This window comes from Sitophilus oryzae, unplaced genomic scaffold (genome assembly GCF_002938485.1).
Source record: "Sitophilus oryzae breed Bouriz unplaced genomic scaffold, Soryzae_2.0 scaffold_1494_pilon_pilon, whole genome shotgun sequence".
Taxonomy (NCBI): Eukaryota; Metazoa; Arthropoda; class Insecta; order Coleoptera; family Curculionidae; genus Sitophilus; species Sitophilus oryzae.
The window spans coordinates 1,830,376-1,844,669 of NW_022146163.1; the positions used below are offsets into that span (position 1 = coordinate 1,830,376).

General features: G+C 33.6%; 1 protein-coding gene across 2 annotated transcripts in view; it reads right to left on the bottom strand.

The window, feature by feature from the left end:
- Positions 1-14,294, bottom strand: part of LOC115877488 (uncharacterized MFS-type transporter C09D4.1) — a 78,372-nt gene that overhangs the window by 58,972 nt on the left and 5,106 nt on the right. The window contains exon 1 of one of the 2 annotated variants that reach the window (XM_030893674.1): positions 5,395-5,557. The exons of the other annotated variant lie outside the window; for it this stretch is intronic. The gene's annotated coding sequence lies outside the window, so the exon portion shown is untranslated. Of the gene's footprint in view, positions 1-5,394; positions 5,558-14,294 lie in introns of those variants that run through there. 2 annotated transcript variants of the gene reach the window in all.

Genomic DNA, 14,294 nt, shown 5'->3' on the forward strand with positions numbered 1-14,294 from the left:
TTAGGGGTTGTAATGTTTGACTAAAATTAATAATTTATTATTAATTTCAAAATTACCTAATTTCGATTATAAAATTTCTTCTATAACGTGTATTTTATTATTTTTATCCTTTTTGGACTCTAAATTGTTTTTTTCTAAACTTTTATTTAAAAACCTGTCCTAAATCTTAATAAAATATAAAAAGTTTAAATACGATATATTTTTAATTTAATTATAGCTTCATTAAAATAAAAAAAATTACCCGGCTATGATACGGAGAGTTCAGGTGTACTTGAGAACGAAAGACAGTGTTGTGTTTCTCGGCAGAGTCGTCAGGGAACGACCGTTACGACAGAGACAACCTATCTATCGCTCGTGTCGCACTCGTTATAACCTAAAACAATAACACAACAATAACAAGATATTGTCTGACCGCATGTTCCAGCTATTTATGAATGAGATGCTCAGTCTATATTTTATTTTAAGTCTATGCTATTGACATACACTGCTCATTCACGCCGCGCCGGTTCGAGGCCGGATGAGATCGGATATCTCGTGAGTAAGAGTCGATTTAGACACTTGCCAAGTCGGTAGACCATTGACCATGATATGGCCGAGGACCGCGGTTGGGATTCCGCCTAAACAAAAATAAGCGCCGTCCAGATTAGCCCTGGCAGCAAAAAGGAGATGTTAACTGAAATATTTACTTTTACTTTTTACAAATACAAAATTAGCCCTTTTAATGAGATCTTTCTATACACACCCAGTAACAATAAACTGATCTTATGTATAAGTAAAATATACGACCCAAAGACGTATTAAAATATTGATATGAAACAAGAATGCATAATAAAAAAAATACAAAAGCCGTAACTATCAACAATTATTATTCGTCTGGAAAAATTCCGTAAATCCCATAAAACAAAAAGTAAACTAAATGATTTGACATTGTTCTAGCTATAAAATTAATCAGAAATAGGTGTGTCAGTTTTTTTAATTCCCCAAATTGTGGAAAATATTTCGATTGTGATTATGCTTATCTTAATTTCTTATAAATAATGTATACTCATTACTACAAATTCAATAATACTAGATACTAGGTGGTGTGTTCGATACTTAATCCTAAACCCAATAAGTATTTTTTTACCGAAAATATAAATAAATAATTTGTAAACATTATAAGTAATAAACAGTATCACCCGATGTTTAGCACCTGGCTTAATCAACTAATTTATTATAGGTATACCGTTAAATCTAAAAAAATAGTGTTATAGACAATTAATGCCTGTAGTATCGTTAATAAATCAAATGAGTCAGGTTTTTTAACATGTTTATATGAGAATATTTTATCTTAACTTAAATTGGCTATTTTTTGTAGAGAAATGTATAGTAATCTATAGATTTAGATTAAAACACTTAAACTCATCTACTTGCTCTTAATATTTTTGTGTCCATGCTTGTGGCTTATTCTAAATATCGGATATATCAGATTGTAATTGTAAAAAGCCTGCAATGTACACTACCCCCGAAATGTCTCATTATTTATTATTTCTGGTTATGATAGAGTAACATTTAAACTTTAGTCTGTAGCAAAGTTTAGTTTACTAATTTGGTTTTGTTTTTCTAGTTTTAATTGTCTAAATCTCTGCATAATAAATACTAGTTGAATGGATTTATATCAAACCATGCTGGGTGCTTAATAAAAGTATCGTTTCCAGATTTCTCCTTAAGAACAATAAAAGACCACTGCTTGCAAATAATGGCCGTGCAAATAATGGCTGCTGCAAATAATGGCCGTGGATGATACTTTTGTTGATATCGGGTCAATTAATAGCCGGAGAGCTGGCGACATATTTAGAGAACATATTTTAGGCAAGTCAGAATAACAAAAAAAAATAAAGTTTAATCACTTATGAATCCAGAATCCTAAGTCTGGCTGGGGGGTTGGGGGTATTTCGCTACAGCGCTTAAAGTGTAACCAGACCATTCCAAATGTGTTTAATTATTATACCTGGAAAACATACTTTAGGCATTCTATAATTTTTACAGCGTGTTTATTAGATGATATTAAAAAATTAGTGTTAATTGCCAGACGAATTCAACGGGATTTAATACTTGCCAGACGCGAATAAAGATTTTAAATGAGCGCGACAAAAAAGTCTTTTGAGTATCTATAAGCGCGAGAAAGATAGTTTATTGAGACCCGTCGGCAGCCGATGCGGCTGACGTAACAGTATTTTGGAGTATGTACTTCAAATTTTCATATAAACAATGTTTTTTCGGTTTCATTTCAATTATTTGCAAGCTTTTAATTCAGAGATTATTTTGTTGGAATTAAGTTACCATGTACAAATATGTATTTATAAATAAAATATTGACGTGCATAGTGTAAATAGTTTAGAATAATTACTGCAAATAAATATTTTAGTAACTACTAATTTCGGTACTAACTACTAAATCACAATGGATAAAAAACATTTAAGTTGTGTAGTTTGTAAAAAAGTTACTAGTGACAAAGTTATTGTTTTTGATGAAGGCAGACTACAAAAATGCAAAGAATTTTTAAAAGTGCGCCAACAACATGGTTTAAAATTTAAAGAAGTGGTTTTACCAGAAAACGTAGTCCCGACAAAAGGGTACCATGTACAGTACTAAAAAAATAAGTATTCTGGAATTTTATTAAAGTACCTACCATTGTTAATCTTTCTAAATAGATTCAAAAAAAGTAAAAGTGCTTTACTTTTATGCTTAGGCGTTAAAATGACTTTTTTATATTGTCAATCAGGTCGCAAAAATTAATAATAATTAATTGGCAAAAGTATAATAATAATTATACTTTTGTGACGTTTGAAAAAAATATATTTTATATTATGCTAATTTTTAAATAATTATTCGTTTTTTTATTCTTTCAGATACAAAATACTTAAATTAAGAAGTCTTCTTATTGAAAGGATTTCAATCATACATTTTTATTAAAAAATGTTTCTTTTTATTTATTCAATATTAGTTAGTTTTTTTTTAGGTTTTTACGACTCCAAAATACTGTTACGTCAGCCGCATCGGCTGCCGACCGGGTCTCAATAAACTATCTTTCTCGCGCTTATAGATACTCATAAGACTTTCTTATCGCGCTCATTTAAAATCTTTATTCGCGTCTGGCAGGTATTAAATCCCATTGAATTCGTCTGGCAATTAACACATATTTTTTAATATCATCTAATAAAGACGCTGTAAAAATTTTAGAATGCCTAAAGTATGTTTTCCAGGTATAATAATTAAACATATTTGGAATGGTCTGGTTACACTTTAAACCCGAAAAAAAAGTCTGGCATACTTATTTCTAGGTTAAATAGATGCTAAAATTTAAGAATAAACAAATTTCAAGTTGCCTAAAGAATGTCTTTTGGGTTTATTTTTTGCAAATGTTGTGGGTTGCGCAGTAGCGAAATACCCCCAACCCCCCAGCCAGACTTAGGATTCTGGGTTCACCAGTTAATAAATTATACATTTTTAGTTATTCTAGCTTGCCTAAAATATGTTCTCTAAATATGTCGTCAGCTCTTAGGCTAACATTTATGTCGTTTTAAAATGTAACAAAATATACTAAATTCAGTAAGAAATAAAATTATCCATGTACCACGGGAATTATAAAGTGTTAATAACCTCGGGAAATTATTGTCCAGACAGAAACTTAGCCCTCGGCAATTAACACCTTTCTAATTTCCTTCATATATATATACAGGGTGAGTTTTCTACGATGTTCTCTATGGGTTATCTCGGAAACTACTGGAGATTGAGAGTCAGTTAAATGGGGAAAGAATTGCAGTTTTGTGGGGTCATAAATATGCGCCTTTCAGATTTTTCAAAAGTTCATGGCTTACTAGACATCCTTAATGAGATTTTGTTCTCCGTTTTTTTCACTAAAGCTTCTTATTTTTGACATATGACACAAACATATTTTTTTTAAATGGAAACCATAGTTGGCCGTGACTTCATAAACTAACTAACTTTTTTGAACGTGGCTATAACTTTTTTTAAGCTTTTCAGCGATATAAGCTATAATATGTTTTTTTTTTTCGAAAAATTACTGAGTTATAGTCAATTCTTATCATTTTTAAACTATTTCACTTAGCCATGGAAACAAGTTCAATCGTCGTTGCTCTCAGAAATGTCAAACCGTCTTATCCAAACTTTGTAAATTAAAATAAACAAAAATTGTAAATATGAATTTCTCAAATGAAGAAAAGCGTGTAGGATTATTGGTTCAACTTTTCTTGACCATACATTTTCGAGGATACGTTAATCAGTTCTGAACGTTACGTGCGCTTTTTAGAGAACGATTTTCAAGACATACATCAATAGAGTGGTTCCAACATGACTTTCATTATGACCTCATAATGAAAGAAATGTTAAAAATTATTTATATCATAATTATGCGAACTCAGGGACAGGAAGAGGATCCCAGGACCGGAACATGGACCCCTTCGATCATCTGACATATCCATTTTAGATTTTTTTACAAAGGTTTACAAAAGAACTTATGAATTAATAGAGGCACTCGAAGAGGCGGTACAAGAGAAGTTTAATAAAGTCGACCGGTCGTTCTGTGAAAAAAACTAGTAATTCAGATTTAAAAAGATGTATTTTTGTACTCAAAACAATAGCAGATTTTTTGAACATTTTCTAACATAAATTAATGTGTAATGTAGTGATATTATTTTTTTAAGTTTTAGTTTGTGTAATGTAGAACCGTTTAATAAAATAAAATCTGTCTTTTTATAAGATAGTAAATTATAACAGAATAAGAATACCATACCAACTAAGTGAAATTAGTCAAGAAAGATAAGAATTGGCGCTGAAAAGCTTAAAAAATGGCGCTTTTTATGAAGTCATGGCCAACTATGGTTTCTATTTTAAAAAACATATGTTTGTGTCATATGCCAAAAATGACAGGCTTTAGAAAAAAAAATGGAGATCGCAATTAAGGATGTGATTATCTAGAACTTTTATCTGAAAACTTTTTGTCTAAAATACATTATAATGGAATAAGGAACAATTTTTCAAATAGCCGATATTTATTTTTATTGAAATATCTAAGTAAATCGTGAACTTTTTCAAAAATCTGAAAGGCGCATATTTATGACCCCACAAAACTGCAATTATTTCTCCATTTAACCAACTCTCTATAGAGAACATCGTAGAAAACTGACCTTGTATAACTATGATATAAAAAATAAAATCCTTATTGATGATGTTGACTTCAAAAATAGATTAAACTAAAATTATATCGCAGTCAACTATTTCGTCATCCCTCTACATCAATCAGCCACGCTTCACACCCAACAAGTTACGTCTGGTCAAGGGCAAACAGCCACCCTCTCTCAAATCGATGACCTCAAGCATCTCAAAACTCACCTGTTACGACAGCTGGCTCAAAACTTGTTGACCCTCTAATCCGCCACCTGAACTCAAGAAAGGATACGAACTAACGGAACGAATGAAACTAATGCATATTAAACAAGAGCGGGGTCGATTATCGCTAATGTTAAACAACAAAAAAATTGGCTTTTAACGATATGGAGGAGAGAGCCGAGCCGTGCTGCCAATTGGGCACTGGCACAGCGCAGAATCCCCAAACGAAGGGGATATAGAGCGGAGCATAGAGCAATTTGCCAGCGAGATTCATCCTGCGGAGATCAAAACGCTATAATAGAGCCAGCGGCTGTTGCTCGATAGCCGGCCACACACGAGAGGTATTTTTCGCAGATTTGTCCTCTCACCGATCAATCTCACGTTATAGACGGAGAGCTGGCTAAATAAAAAAACCTTATCATCGTTACATGGCTAATTTTTCGTGTGAAGTATCTTTTTGTATAGCCATTATGAAATAGTCATATCTACCAGCGCATCCAGGGGCTTAAAGCGGGGGCGGCCAATCGAAAGGGTGAAATTTTGACACTAAAAATAAGGTACACGAGTTATAATTGCCAAATAGCTTTTATTTATTATTAAGAAACGTGTAAAATTGTTGACAGACATTTTTCTCGTGGCTAAAATGTCGGCAGACAACGCGAAAGAGGCATAGAATTTTGACAAAAAAAATCATCGCTACATGCATGTCGATTGGTGGAATGTCATTGTTTATTTATTTAAAAAGTCGTATGCAAAAGGGGAAACAAAAAAATCGTGGCTCAATCAGCGGTAGACAGTTAGTAATCAAAGACGCGATATTACTCTACAGGGTGAATCTTGAATATGTCCAAATTAACCGAGTTATTCAAGCTTGAAAATTTAAAAAGAAATTGATTTATTTATAGCCACCTGTTTTTTTTTTCTGTATTTGCATCCATTCTTTTAGTGTGTAGCCATAGACTAAAGCCGTAAGCATGGTAGGTTAAGAAATTAATTATACCGTGGATAAAATTGGGGTAAACAGGCAGTTCTAAAAAGTTTTCTAAAATATTCAGGAAAATTTAGACAAAAATGCACGATCTTTTTTTGCGAAAAAAACTCATAGACGTATTCCTGGGGTCGAAATATATCACCCTTAAAAGTATTTGCTCTTATTTAAGACTCGCGTTATTAATAATTGAATTGAAACATAATACATGTAAGTCTACAAAAATTTTACGGTGCAGATATCGACTCAGAGGGAGGCTCTTTTGCGAGAGCGAGGATCTGCAGTACGATGAGTCAAATACAAATATATGATATCTGTTATTAAAATAATAAAAAAATATATTTATAATATAATCGTATACATGATTTATCTATAGGTACTTAAATAGATGAGACGGCGAGCGTTCCCTGAAAGCGCTAGAGTAATATCACGGCACATAAAACAATCGGCACGCCAACTCTGCTCAGATTCCTTTGTTTAAAATTTCTATAAAATTTGACCTTGACGGAGCCATTATCGTTTCCTAGTCAGGGCCGGATTAAAACGTGTCAAAAAATTTCTCAGAAAATACGACAGGGTCGTATTAAAAAAATACTGTAATTGACTGAAACTGAATTTTATTTACACAATACTTTTGTCCAAACAAATGAATCCTTAACCGCGCATACTTCTCAACAAGTAAAAATGAAAAAATCAATTAAATATTTCACTGTAGAGAATAGACAATTAAAATTAAAAAACATGCAACTAACAAAAACATGCCAGGAGTTACAAACAAGAATTAAAGAAATACCAATAAAATATTTATTGAACAATATAAAGAGGCTACGTACAAATTATGCCCATCAATGGGCGTAGCAAATTTTTTTAATATTCAAATTTCACAAATTAATAAATCCACAATTTTTTTGAGAAACTTCTATTTTTTTCATGGCAGGACCGCAACGAAGTAGGTACCGCATTGTATTTTATACGGTTACAAAGTGAATTGGTAAACATTTTAAATTCAAAATGAACAGAACGCAACTTGTACCTTTTGTGGGCCTTATTTATATATTCAAAATGTATTGTTAACTTATTTTAGATATACTCATTTTATTTACTTTTATAATTATAATTAAATTAATAGTATAATGATTTTTAAATTTAGTTTTTAATGTCTAGATACAACATTAAATTTTACTAAATATTTAACATTAAATCTTACTAATATTAAAGTTTGTTAAAATTTTTAATTAGATCTTCCTATTTAGCTGAATGTCCTAATATGTATACTACTGTTTTTTTTTCACAACTAAAATATGTTAAAATAATTAATCACATATATACAAACCTAATAGGATCTCTAGGAAACAGAAAGAAACTTTTCTTGAACAACAAAAATAAAACTACTAAAACAAATTATATTACATTATAATAATACTAGCTCCCGTATATAGCGTTTGACGCCTTGGGAGTAGCAAGGTACAGCTTCCCATACTAGAGCCGTTCGGTATACAAAGGAAGGTAATGTGGCTAGCACTACGCTTCAACCGCCTATTGTTTCTCGAAATTTCGCGTTACCTCAGGATTGTGAATCCCAGTACTCATTTAAGGCTGCAGCTTATGGGGCAGCTCGTCATTTTGGCGCGGCTTGGACATACCCGCTTTTCTGTCGGCCAAACGACGTCACTCAAAGGGAAGGCGAGCCTCTTCGAGCTCGGCTCGTGTTGTCGTTGGCCGATCAACGATCCTCAGAGAGAGCAGTACGGAGGTGCGGTTCAGTATCAGTGTCGTCTTGACTTAAGACATAGACAATAAATAAGTCAAATCCCAACTATAATATCAATATAAAGTGATTTAGTATAATCTACATCATATTATCTTTATTTTCAATAAAACCGTTTTGCTTTTAAAAACATACCAACAATAGGTAATTTGTAAAACTACAAGTTAATAAGAACTGTTTAAATTTTTCATACGTAAAGAATTGCAAAATTCTTCACTTTTTATATACAGAAGAATGATAGATACAAAAAATAAATGAGACTAGTTTTCACCCCCTCCCCCAGTATGCTATATATCAGGGTGGCATTGAATTTAAAAAGGGGCAACCTATAAAAGTACTTACATATTGCGGCTTTAATACAAAAGACACTCTCCACCAACACTTTTTTTGCCGTTCTTGTTGGTTCAAGAATTACCCAACATGATGTAATAAGCGGCTTTTAACACAAAGCTGCATTTTGTGTTCGTCGATTTTCGTTCATGTTGCAACACCACAGCACGACTAAAAGCTAAATTTGCCAAACCAACACGAGCCTTCTTCACGACCTTTCCCCGCATCGTGGGATGCGTCCCCGCCAAGCCCAGATTAACGAGGCCAAGCCTAGGCGAGCCTAGACGGAAACTCAAGCTATGAGCAGGATCACGCCGATACACACACTTTCGTGGGATGCCGCCTTAATGTGGCTAGCACTGCACGCGCTTCAACCGCCTATTATTTCTCGAAATTTCGCGTTACCTCAGGATTGTGAATCCCAAGTACTCATTTAAGGCTGAATCGACCTAGGTACCCAAACTATTTTTATTTTAATAAAAATTGTCGGCTGATGAAATGCCGGGTGTGGGATTCGAACCCACTACCTTGAGATTGGTAGAGGAGAGCCTGTACCTCTACGCCACCGGGCACCTTTTAGCAATTATAATACATAAGAAACGAAAATAAAACTAGAAAACCCAAATATATCACATAATAAACAAAAATAAAACAACAAAAACAAAATATATCACTCAAGAAAAAATCAAAATAAATTAAGACGCACGCTACTGACCCGAATCTGCCGTAACCAAACGACAGTTCGCGCGGTACCTTTCATGTTTGAGTGGTGGGGAGAGTGACCTCGTCTCGCTTGTCCCTTTAAATTTTCGTAATTTTTTCGCGGGAAATTTGAAATAGACTATTATTAAAACTTGCCTGTATTTCTTATAAATAGTTACTGTATGGGTAAAGAAATAAATAGAAACGAAAAAAAAAATTGAGTTTTCTAAATATTATATAAAATAAATTATAATTAGAAACATATTTGTCGGGGAATAAAGATAGTAAAAGCAATATTTTGTATATCGTTGGTAAACAAGAGAAAGTGACCAAGTCGATTTGTAAGAAATATTTTATATACGTCTATTTTTTTTACATATGGGCTTGAACAAGTGTAATATCACAATGTGGAGTTTATGTACAAAAAAATAGAGTTGCTCAATTTTTATTTAATAAATCCTCATTTAGTTTAATAACATAATTATATAGTATATTTCTATAAAAATACTTTTCAGGATCCTTTGGAAAAGAGTGAAATATTATGTTTGTCGAAAAATAAGATCTATTTTTACAGTCTTTATAAGCACACACATTGCCACCATCTTGTCTTTTCCTGCTACTCGTGTGTCCTGTTCAGTATTCATATTTAACAATAATTACAAATTAATACGCAATAAAAACGATACTAAAATTAAACCTTAAAAACTCTCAAAACGATAATATATCGAAAAACTCTGAAAACACACTTTAAAAAAGGCAAAAATGCAAGAAAACAACTAATCAGATTTGTTTATGTTTAAGCCTGATTAGCACAGCTGATTAGCGTCCTAAAATCATAGGTTAGAATAAATAAAATACGCCGTTGTCAGATTTTCAGATTTTATCTGTTTATCTTTGAAATCGATCAACTTAAGTCATTCTGTTTCTTTGATATTATCAATACATTGCGAAAAAAGAACCTAAACCAAGCTAAACTAAAAATGTACATTTCCGTATTAACATACGTTACTTATATCCTTCTTATATTATTAATTTATTTTCAGAAAATCTTGTTTATTTTTCAAAGAAATATACTTGGCAACAGTCAAAATGGGAATTGACGGGACCTTTAAATTTTAATATATCTGCGTCTCTCTCGCGAAATTCGACTTCTTTGTTCACTGTCGTCTCTTGTCTTATCTACTATTTGCCGTAACTGTGTGTTGGCGCTGAAAAAACTACGACACTGGTTACTTTCTGTTGATGGAAACGCAAATGGCGGCGTGCGCGAGGATATGCGCGTAGCGTTCCCGCCAAAGCGAGTCGGCCTGCCGTGTGATTTAATGCCGTGGTAATATCGCGCTTTTGATAACTGTTTGCAGCTGATTTAGCCACGATCTTTTTGTCTGCCCTTTTGCATACGGCTTTTACAATAAATAAATATGACATTCCACCAATCGGCACGCATGTATGCCAGAATTTTTTTCATTCTTCAAATTAGATTTTTTAGTAATTTTTAAAATTTCATTTTCCTTTCGCGTTGTCTGTCGGCATTTTAGCAGCTAGAAAAATGCCCGCCAACAATTTTCCACGTTTCTTAATAATAAATGAAAGCTATTTTCGCAATTATAACTCGTGTACCTTATAATAATTTTATAGTGTCAAAATTTAACCCTTTTGGTTGACCTCCGCTTTAAGCCCCGGGATCGCGCTGGCAGACATGACTATTTCATAATGGCTACACAAAAAAATACTTCACACAAAAAATTCGCCATGTAACGATAAGGTTTTTTTATGTAGCCAGCTCTTAGACTATTAGTGCTCTACATGGTGGTCCGAACTGTATTCCGGAAACTTCAGCAGCGTATTCTGTAGATAAAAATAAGTAAAAAAGTTCGTATAAATGTATGTCCTAAAATGCTTAGTTTCGAAGATACAAGGTGTAGAAATTTCACTTTTATTTCGATTTTTTCCAAATAATTTCTGAAGTAACGTCAATATGTGGATGAAAATGGCTGTCTGCAAGTTTTTTGACATGATAAATTTGATTTTGATGTCAATATGACTCCTACTTGTAGAGGGCGCGACCTACATATTTTTAACTAGTTTGAAAGGGTAATAACTTTTCGTCCGTACCTGTATAAAACTACTGGGTAAAAAATATACATTTACGACGTTTTTACGGAAGAAAAAGTCTCTTGGTAAAAATTGCTCCGAGTAATGGTTCTCGAGATATTTGGAATGGAAACTATCAATACCTGTCATCATTGACATAAATTAAACATGCTGATGTTAGTTATTAGACCTTCCCCTAGGAAATGCAAGACCTTGTCGTTGGTGGGGAAGCTCCTGGTCAGGTGCTGGGAGGAATCCCCTCTAGCACTTGGATTGGTCTAAGAAGCATCTCACTCATCGTCTTGTCCCTGGCTGTAGTGTCGTGGCCAGGGAATTGCACCAAGACATATAACGATACCGGGCGGGGCTACGGACAGCCTCAACCTTGGGGCACCGCGGGGCACCCCATTGTATTTTACCCCTTACTTCTTCATGCGGGGCTCTGTAGAAGTGGACCGACTGTCCCTAGCGACTCATAGGAACATATGAGATCTGGTAATAATAGTAATAAAAACATCACCGGTGAAGCTGTGGGGAAACCCCCTAGCGACACTGGGAACAGTAACAATGAAAGTTCCAAGGGGCCAAACCCAAAGAGAACTACAGGAAAGGTGGCTGACACTTGCGTGACACCATCCTCCGCAAGTGACATACAAGCTATACCACCTCCTCCAAGGGTCGGGAGCCTACCTCCTACCTCTAAACCTAACAAGCGACACAAGCTACCGTTTCGTCTACCCGGCCTGGGTCGTAGCTCCTCGACTGTGAGGGACACGGGTCTCCGTAGGAAGTCCTGGGACTGTATGATGAGTTATAACTCAAGAAAGGGGGACACAATAGATCTCTAAGGTCGCAGAGATTAACCCCCCTCCCACTTATTCTAGTTATTAGACTGAAATCATAAATTTGAAATGTTTTTGTGCCAAAAGTTTAACAGAAACTGTTTTATTAATTATGATTAATTTAAAAAAAAAAGTTCCGTAATTTATAATTTCAGTCACATAACTATATCTACTCAACAAGATTATTTTGCAAAAAGTTATTTGCAAAAGGCCGACTGGTATACCGGGTGTGTCTCAAAAGTGGCTCACCCCTATAACTTATTTATTTTTTCAGATAAGACAACAAGATTTGGTATGATAGTATATGACATAAATTGGGATTGATTGACGTATTCAATTGTTTTCGGTCACTTCCGGTTTCACCGGAAATGACTACAACTTTTGATTTTTAATTAACTAGATAGAAAATAACATCCTCAATCGAATGACATATCATATGTCAATTTTTGAGATAGTCACTCAAAAATAAATTTTATTTTAAATGTCAATCTAGGAAATGAATGAATATATTAAAAACACTAATTTTTAATCAAGGAGCCTTGGAAAAATAGATTTGATCGTCTAATGTTTTTACTGTCTTGTTCCTGACTTTGTTTTTTAATCATATCTCAATTTTTTCAAAAGGAACGAGGGTGATTCATTAGCATATTTGGGAAAAGCATTTTTTTACGAATAATTTGATACCACACACTTGGTATTTTGAGTCAAATTGTCGTTATGAACCGCATGTTACAATTTCAAATAAACCATATGCCAAAATGTCAAAAGTTGACATATGATATGTCATTCGATTCAGAGTGTCATTTTCTATCAAATAAAGTAAAAAAATACCGAGGGTGCCAATTAAAAATCAAAAGTTGTAGTCATTTCCGGTAAAACCGGAAGTGACCGAAAACAACTGAATACGTCAATCAATCCCAATTTATGTCATATACTATCATACCAAATCTTGTTGTCTTATCTGAAAAAATAAATAAGTTATAGGGGTGAGCCACTTTTGAGACACACCCGGTATAGTGTATGAATCAAAATTAAATTTCTTTTTTTACAGTTCAATTGACTAAAAAATATCTTTTTTAATTTCAATGTACATATTTCTAATTGTTTCATTAAAAACAGATTTTATCATGATGACAATTGAATTTTTTTTTAGATTTTGGAATTTAATTAATTTTAAGTTTTTGTAATTAATATCCTTGTGTATACGAATTTTGGTTTGGTTTTTAATATATAAGGTGGTCCAAACTGTATTCCGGAAACTTCAGCAGCATATTCTGTACATTAAAATAAGTAAAAAAGTTCGTATAAATGTTCGTTAAGTATAAAACAATCTTCGGATTTCAATCTTCACGGGGTTTCTAACAGGACACTGTCTCCTCAACGAACACCTCACTATGCTGAAACTGAGAAACAACGGCGAATACAGATTTTGTGGAGAAAATGGGGAGAGACCAGAACACCTTATCATTGGGTGCGCCGAGACGACGACCATTCGTGCCATGAACCTTGGTAGCCTGATGTCGAGGATGGAGAGCTGGCCTCTGTGGAGCCGTCTCAGATACTGGCTTTTGTTAAAGCCCTGAGACTGTATGATGAGTTATAACTCGTTATAACTCAAGAAAGGGGAACACACAATAGATCTATAAGGTCGCGGTGATTAACTCTCCTCCTAAACATTCTACATTCTCTACTATTCCTCCCTCGTCCATTCTGCTTATGTGTTCATTCAATTCGCGCCTTCTGCTCAATATCCATTAGGATGGGTAAAAAAAATCGTCTATTTTTTTTTTTCACTTTATACTCGGAAAACAAGTTGGTAGACACCTCAAAAAATTATCTTCTAGTATCTGTTAATTTTAATAGGAAGATCCTCCGCCTTTCAGTTTTGTATTTTTTCATTATTATTAGAAAGAAAAATTCATATCCCGGTATCTATTATTTGGATACGTTAAATATGTCCTAAAATTCTTAGTTTCGGAGATACAGAGGGTGTAGGAGTTTCATTTTTATTTCGATTTTTTTCAAATAATTTCTGAAGTAACGTCAATATTTGGATGAAATATGATATCTGGGTTTTTTTTTGACATGAGAAATTTAATTTTGATGTCAATATGACTCCTGCTTGTAGAGGGCGCCACCTACGTACTTTTTAACTGGTTTAAAGAGTAATATCTTTTTG